This window comes from Nilaparvata lugens, chromosome 11, assembly GCF_014356525.2.
Source record: "Nilaparvata lugens isolate BPH chromosome 11, ASM1435652v1, whole genome shotgun sequence".
Taxonomy (NCBI): domain Eukaryota; kingdom Metazoa; phylum Arthropoda; class Insecta; order Hemiptera; family Delphacidae; genus Nilaparvata; species Nilaparvata lugens.
Window position 1 is genome coordinate 13,189,783 of NC_052514.1, and position 6,953 is coordinate 13,196,735.

Below are 6,953 nucleotides of genomic sequence, written 5' to 3' on the forward strand. Positions count from 1 at the left end.
CTATTTCATTGTCAAACAACACAATCTCCATCCTGGAACTTTAAATCCTCGTCGCCACTGTTATATATTAGGTGAACATAAATAAAACACAGAGTTGTTGTTGTAGTCCATGACTAGGCCGAGGATTTAAAGTTCCAGGAAAGAATCAATAGGACATTGCTAGAAAAGGTTAGGGCACTTTTGTTTGATTCAGGATTGAAAAAGGAAATGTGGGGTGAGGCTGTAAGGACAGCAGCTTATATTGTTAATAGAAGCCCAACATGTACTCTTGATTGTACTCCAGCTGAAAAGTGGTATGGTAAAAAACCAGATCTATCAAGACTACAGATTTTTGGAAGTATAGCATACAGTCATGTTGCAGGTAATCTTAAGAAACTTGACAGTAGAACCAAGAAGCTAACGTTTGTAGGATATTTGCAAAATGGTTATCGGTTGTGGGATGCTGATAAGAGGAAAATAATTGTTTCTAGGGATGTAATTTTTTCAAATGTTGAGCAATCTAACCAAGGTGAAAAGTATTCTGACCCCAAGTATTCAAGATAAATCAAGGCTTTGACATTGAGGGAATCGCAAAAGGTAATGATCCAAACAATGTATTTGAAGAAATTGAAAATGATGGAGTACAAGAAACTGAAATAAATGAAGTTGAAGAAATTGAAAATAATGAAGTAGAAGAAACTGATACAAGTGAAGCTGAGGGTATTGAGATTGAAACAAATGATATTGAAGATGGAATCAATGAAGTAGAAGTAAATGAAGAAAGTGAAGAAGAAATGATGGATGAAAATAATGAAATAAGAGGGAGAGAGAAAAGAGTGATTAAAAACCAGTGTGGTTGAAAGACTATGAAACCAGTTATCTTAGTCTACAAGTAGATGAGCCTCTTACATTTTCTGAAGCTATGAAATCAAACAATTCTGTAAAGTGGTTGGAGGCAGTAAAAACTGAAATAAATGCTTTGAAAGAGAATAATACTTGGACAGAGGTAGATACTGTACCAGAAAACAAAGAAATTATTGATAGCAAATGGGTATTTAAAATTAAAAATGATGAGAAGGGTAACATTCAGTACAAGGCTAGATTAGTTGCTAGGGGGTTTCAACAAAAGGATAGCATAGATTTAAATGACATTTATGCCCCTGTGGCCAAATTGCCAACTTTTCGGATTTTCATGAGTGTTGCAAATAAATTAGGGTTTCCTGTATATCAGATGGATGTAAAAAATGCTTTCCTTAATGGTGATATCAAAGAAGACGTTTATATGTCATTACCAGAGGGAGTAGAAGGATTTAGGAATAAGGTTTGTAAACTTAAGAAGTCAATTATGGTCTGAAGAAATCTCCAAAAGATTGGAATTCTAAATTTGATTCTGTAATGAAAATGAACAATTTTACTAGGTCTAAAAATGATTATTGCTTGTATTCTAAAATTGTGGAGGGTAAAAAGGTATTTCTATTATTGTATGTAGATGACATACTTATTTTGGTTCAGATGAGAATGATGTTTCAAGATTGAAATCAGTCTTACAAGAAAATTTCAAGATGAAAGACTTGGGCTTAGTTTCTAATTTCTTGGGAATTAATGTCAAACAAGATATTGAGAAGGGGGTAACTGTTATTAGTCAGAAGGAGTATCTCAAACATGTATTGGAAAAGTTCAACATGCAGGATTGTAAGCCAATGGACACTCCCATGGATAAAAATTTCAACTTTGAATTATTGACTAGAGATAAGTCAGAGTCTGTAGAAATAGAAAAGAAATGTCGTAGACTAATGGTTGTCTTATGTATGCTGTTGTAGGATCTAGACCTGATTTGTGTTGTACTGTATCTTTCTTGAGTCGATTCCAAAGTTGTGCCAGTGAAATGTTGTATAAAAATTTAAAACGTGTATTGAGATATGTAAAATGTACTTTAGATTTAGAGCTAGTATATAAGAGAGAATGAATGATGATATGATTGTAGGCTATGTAGATGCAAACTGGGGTGGTGATTTAGAGAGAAGATCAACCTCAGGTTATTGCTTCAAGGTTTTTGGTAATACTATTTCTTGGTGTACCAAGAAGCAACAGAGTGTTTCATTATCTAGCACAGAAGCTGAGTATGTTGCTTTGAGCCAAGCTGCAAGCGAGGCTTGTTGGATAAAAGGAATTTAAATTGATTTTTGTGTTGTTGAAAATAAGAAAACTTGTATTTTGTTGTTTGAAGACAATCAGTCTGCTATCAAAATAGCTCATAATCCTGAGCATCATAAAAAAATGAAACATGTAGATATAAGGTATCATTTTGTAAGAGAGAAAATTTCTGAAGGTGTTATTCAAGTTGAGTATTTAAAATCCTCAGATCAGATTGCTGACATTTTCACAAAACCCTTGGGAAAGGAACTTTTTGTCAAGTTTAGAAATAATATTTTTTAATAATTAAGATGTTTTGAACTATGTTAATTTTCTGAAGGTGTTATTCAAGTTGAGTATTTAAAATCCTCAGATCAGATTGCTGACATTTTCACAAAACCCTTGGGAAAGGAACTTTTTGTCAAGTTTAGAAATAATATTTTTTAATAATTAAGATGTTTTGAACTATGTTAATTTTCCTATAACTTACTTTGTTTTTTTTTTATTGATAAATTTTTTTTGGGTTATTTCATTGAGGGGGCGTGTTGTTTGACAATGAAATAGACTAAATAATAATATGTGTGATTGGCAAGGCACTGGTGACTCTGTACTGAACTCTGTCTCTGTGAAGTGTGTGTAACATGCCTTAAGTAAAACGTTTGAGTTCAATGTATTGGTTTGACTTTAAAGTAAAAATAAAATCAGTAATAATGTTCAAATAATCGTAATAATTTATTTCTTCACCGATATAACCTTCAACATCCCTAATCTAAGCTTTTCCTAACCTAAGCTTCCCCTAACTTAATATTTTCCTGATCTAAGCTCCTCCTAACCTAAGTTCTCCCTAGGTAGCAAAAAATGGAGTTGCAATATTTTTATTTGCCCAAATATCTCAAACAATTATTTTGAGTTTAGAAAATCAAGTGACTGGACATTTTTTCTTTAGAATTTATAATTCTACTAAATCCAATAGTTTAAAATACCTATCAATCACCATGCAAACAGGTTCACCTCTTTTAAACCCAAAATTTGCACTTTTTCGCACATTTTTTGCAATATCTCAAAAACTACTGAAGTTACGAACCTGAAATTAGTTTCATTGGATTTCTCGTCAAATTTTACATAAGATTGCACTAGTTTTAAACATATTGCAGCCATAAAAAAATTATAAAAAATGAAGATTTATATAAAAATTTTGAACTTTCTGCCATTTTTTTTAACTAATCCTTGGAAATCGACAACAATGTTATACATGGTTGATCTCGTCTTGATCTCCTCTATCGATCTATGTAAGTCTCATAATCTAATGCTAGATTCCGCGGCCCATATACTAAAGTGCAGCCAGTCATTTTTTAAATTGCTCTGTACTTCAAGTTTCTTCGATAAGTATATTAAATTTTATCTCAAGTTTAAATTGATGGCCACTCTACCTTGAGTCAAATTTTTGGTTGCAATTGATTTGATATGCGACTCATGACAAAATCACACAAATTAGATGGCAGTCTTCAATCATTAATCATACTAATATTAATTTACAGTAGTATGCAAATGCTACTAATACACATTGTATAACAAGTTCTAGGCTGCTATTATGACTAGCAAAGATTTGAATATTTTGGAAACAATAGTGAGTTGCCTAGTGAGGTAATTAAATCTCAAGCGACATGCAAGGTCTGTACTTAAGTTTATTCAACATTTTTCCAGAATACTTGGTCTGTTAGGTGATGCATCTTATTTTTCCTCATAAGAGACAAAGCATAGCTTATTATAAACAAGCTAAAAATATGAAGCACGTTAATAGTTGGGTTACCGTATCACAAAAGGCTGCCAGTTGGCCTCTGAAGATGGAAATCTCATCTAGCCGAGGCTGTTGAATTTTATAAACCTAAATTACAACATAAATACTAGGTCTATAAAGAATCTAACTTAGGTAGCCTACTGTACTATGGTAGTTAGAGAACAAGAGAAGGATCATAAATATTTATAATAATTGAGGTTAAGTTTCAAAATATTTGTTTCGAGAAGTGTTTGTATATTGCAGAAACTCTTACTTACGTGATTACTCATGACTAATGAAAATTAACAAAACCAAACTGATCATTAAAAGATTTACATTTATCAATTCTAAAATCCAATTTGAAATCATAGATATTAGCCAGACTTAACCCTTTCTATCCCAATTTATGAAAAAACAAGATGAAAAAATTATTCTGGTGTTTTTATGTTTCAAAACACTCTTAAAAATGAGAAAATAATTTTCCCCAAATTTTTCTCACCCTCCAGGGGCCCCTAGGGTTTGTTGTTTTAAAACAACATTGGGACATTTGGGTCATTTCAAATACGTATAGTAAAAAATTTTGGTTTTGCATTAGAAAAATCAATGGTACTTTCATCATGCTTTATTCAAGGAAAGGTGAATGATTTCATTATGGAATCATTCCTAATCAATAATTTTTCCTTGATTTCAACATTATAACAATGAAAGTCATATAATAAAATTCTCAAAAGTAGTAAAATGGATTCTCAAAATGCGATACACAGAACCAGATTTTGGTGACTAACTTATTTATTATATTCATAACTGATACATATTTACATAATATAGAAAACGTGAAATGAAACTGAAAATAAGGTTCTAAATATCATAAATTTCCTACTTTTTTAAAACTATATTTTGGTTACTAACTTATTTATTATGTTCATATCTAACTGATACATACTCACATAATATGAAACAAACTAAAAACTGGAAATTGGGGTTTATCATATTTTAAATTTACTACTTTACTACATCTACTACTTTATCATATTTACTATTTTGTAGAACAAGTTGTTCCTTGTAGCCTATTGGATTTTTTTATTTTATCTATGGTAATCATTGGAACACATTCTGTTTGGGACTGGGCAAAGACGTACTCCACATTTTGTGCAATACACCTTGGTGTACCCAGTCTTACACAGCTTGCAACGTCCTAGTTTTGCAAAATACCCATGTTCGTGCCCAATATTTCTTCCAGTGTCTGGAGAAAAAGGGAATTATGAAGCTAGGTTACACTATGTAGCAGAGCTACATGTAGCTCAGCTATAAAGCTCTGCTACAAGTTCAAAGAGTGACTTTGGAGATATGCTATATAGCAGTTGAGCCTATTTTCTCAGCTATATAGCAGAAAATGAGCTATCCAAAATTTACAAAATTATCCAATATCTTCTCTCTCTTCTCTGTGCTGAAAGCATCACAGTAGCTTCGCCGAAAGCAGTGGCTGCTGCAAGAACTACATTCTTCTTTGGCATCTGGTTGGGATAACTAAGCAGTGAATAGTGGTTTATTCCAAACTATATGTAGCTCTGCTACATGAAATTTGCATAGATCTCCTTATAGCAGAGCTATATGTAGCTCAAATTTCATATAGCTCCCCAGCTACATATAGTGTACACTACTATAATGTAATGTATAATGTACTATAGTGTACAACTACATATAGTGTAAACGTAGCTTTAGGCTATTTGCTTTCATACCAATGAGTCCTGTAATACATGACTGCTGACTCAGGTAATGATTTAGATTGCACAGGTAAAACAGACTTTGAAAATAAATTGGTGAGAATCTCACCTGTACATTCTCTTGTAGAGGATCAGCAATAATATTACTGTCCAGTATCTTGATTTCTAAAAAAACTATTCAACTCATCTTCAGAAAGATTCATGAGTTTGTCTAAATCTTCATTATCCAAGATTTTGTACATTATAACGAAAAACAATCATCCACAATAATTCAATAAACAATAACTCCACGAATGCGTTTGAAAACTGAGAGAAACACAATAACCTAACCTCAAAGTCTCCTCACATGTGACTCCTCTAACGGCCCAATGTTGTTCTAAAACAACAGACATAAAATTTGGAATATAAATGATATTTTTGTTCAAGTTTTTATTCCTATGACTGATATTTCATCATGAAATAATAAACAATTATATGGATATTTTTTATTCTTATTTTCAGTTCTTTAGAATTTTATAAAAAATTATAAAAACCGAAGAAAATTGTCACATTGAAGTGTTGGTACAATTGGATATCACAGCTGCTTTTTCAGAAATTAGACTGCATTTGAGTGCTCTCTAGTGGTATAATACTAAACTAGACTAATGTAGCTTTCAAACAAGGCCAGTAGATGGCAGATTCATTAAATCACTGATCCAATAGACATCATAGAAAGTCATGTTGTTCAGGAACAACAGTGGGATAGAAAGGGTTAAAAACTCAGTCTTTCTCTCTTGTATTTCAATAGTATCATTACTCAAGTTTGTTTCAAGTTGTAATTCGATATTCGATTGATTTCGGTTGAATTTCGATTCTAGAATGTGCTAGTATATCGATATGTATTTTGTGTCGATAGGTTGAGTTAGCAGAGTTATTATAATATTTATTATTGAAGTCTCGATACAAGAGTATCGATAGGTTGAATTATTGAAGACAAGTCGTTTTCTATGTCTATGATAAATAATTTTATTATTATAAATTGCACAAAGTAAAAGAAAATTGATTACTTTGTGAAACCTTACAACAACCATCGAACCAAGCAAATTTTAAAATATTGAATTCTCAGAGGTAGTTTCAAGGAAATTGATGTGGTTTCCTAGTGGAGAGGCACGCTTAAGAACACCTCAAGCATGGGCTTAGAACCTGGTGGGGGGACGCCCCAGACCCCCCAGTAAGTCCCCCCCAATGACAAACAGCAATCTACGCCAATGACCTTAAGGATCGAAATTCCAAACACTTTATAACTTTTAACACAATTCTCGGATCTCACCGTAATACTCTTCAAACTTCTCGTCTCGTCA

General features: G+C 32.3%; 1 long non-coding RNA gene across 1 annotated transcript; it reads left to right on the top strand.

Annotated features, from left to right (window-relative positions):
• The first annotated feature begins 1,779 nt into the window (after positions 1 to 1,779).
• On the top strand, positions 1,780 to 2,834 carry LOC120353560. Its single transcript, XR_005572464.1, has 2 exons — positions 1,780 to 2,308; positions 2,453 to 2,834. It is a non-coding gene; the product is annotated as an uncharacterized LOC120353560 (long non-coding RNA).
• The last annotated feature ends 4,119 nt before the right edge of the window (positions 2,835 to 6,953 follow it).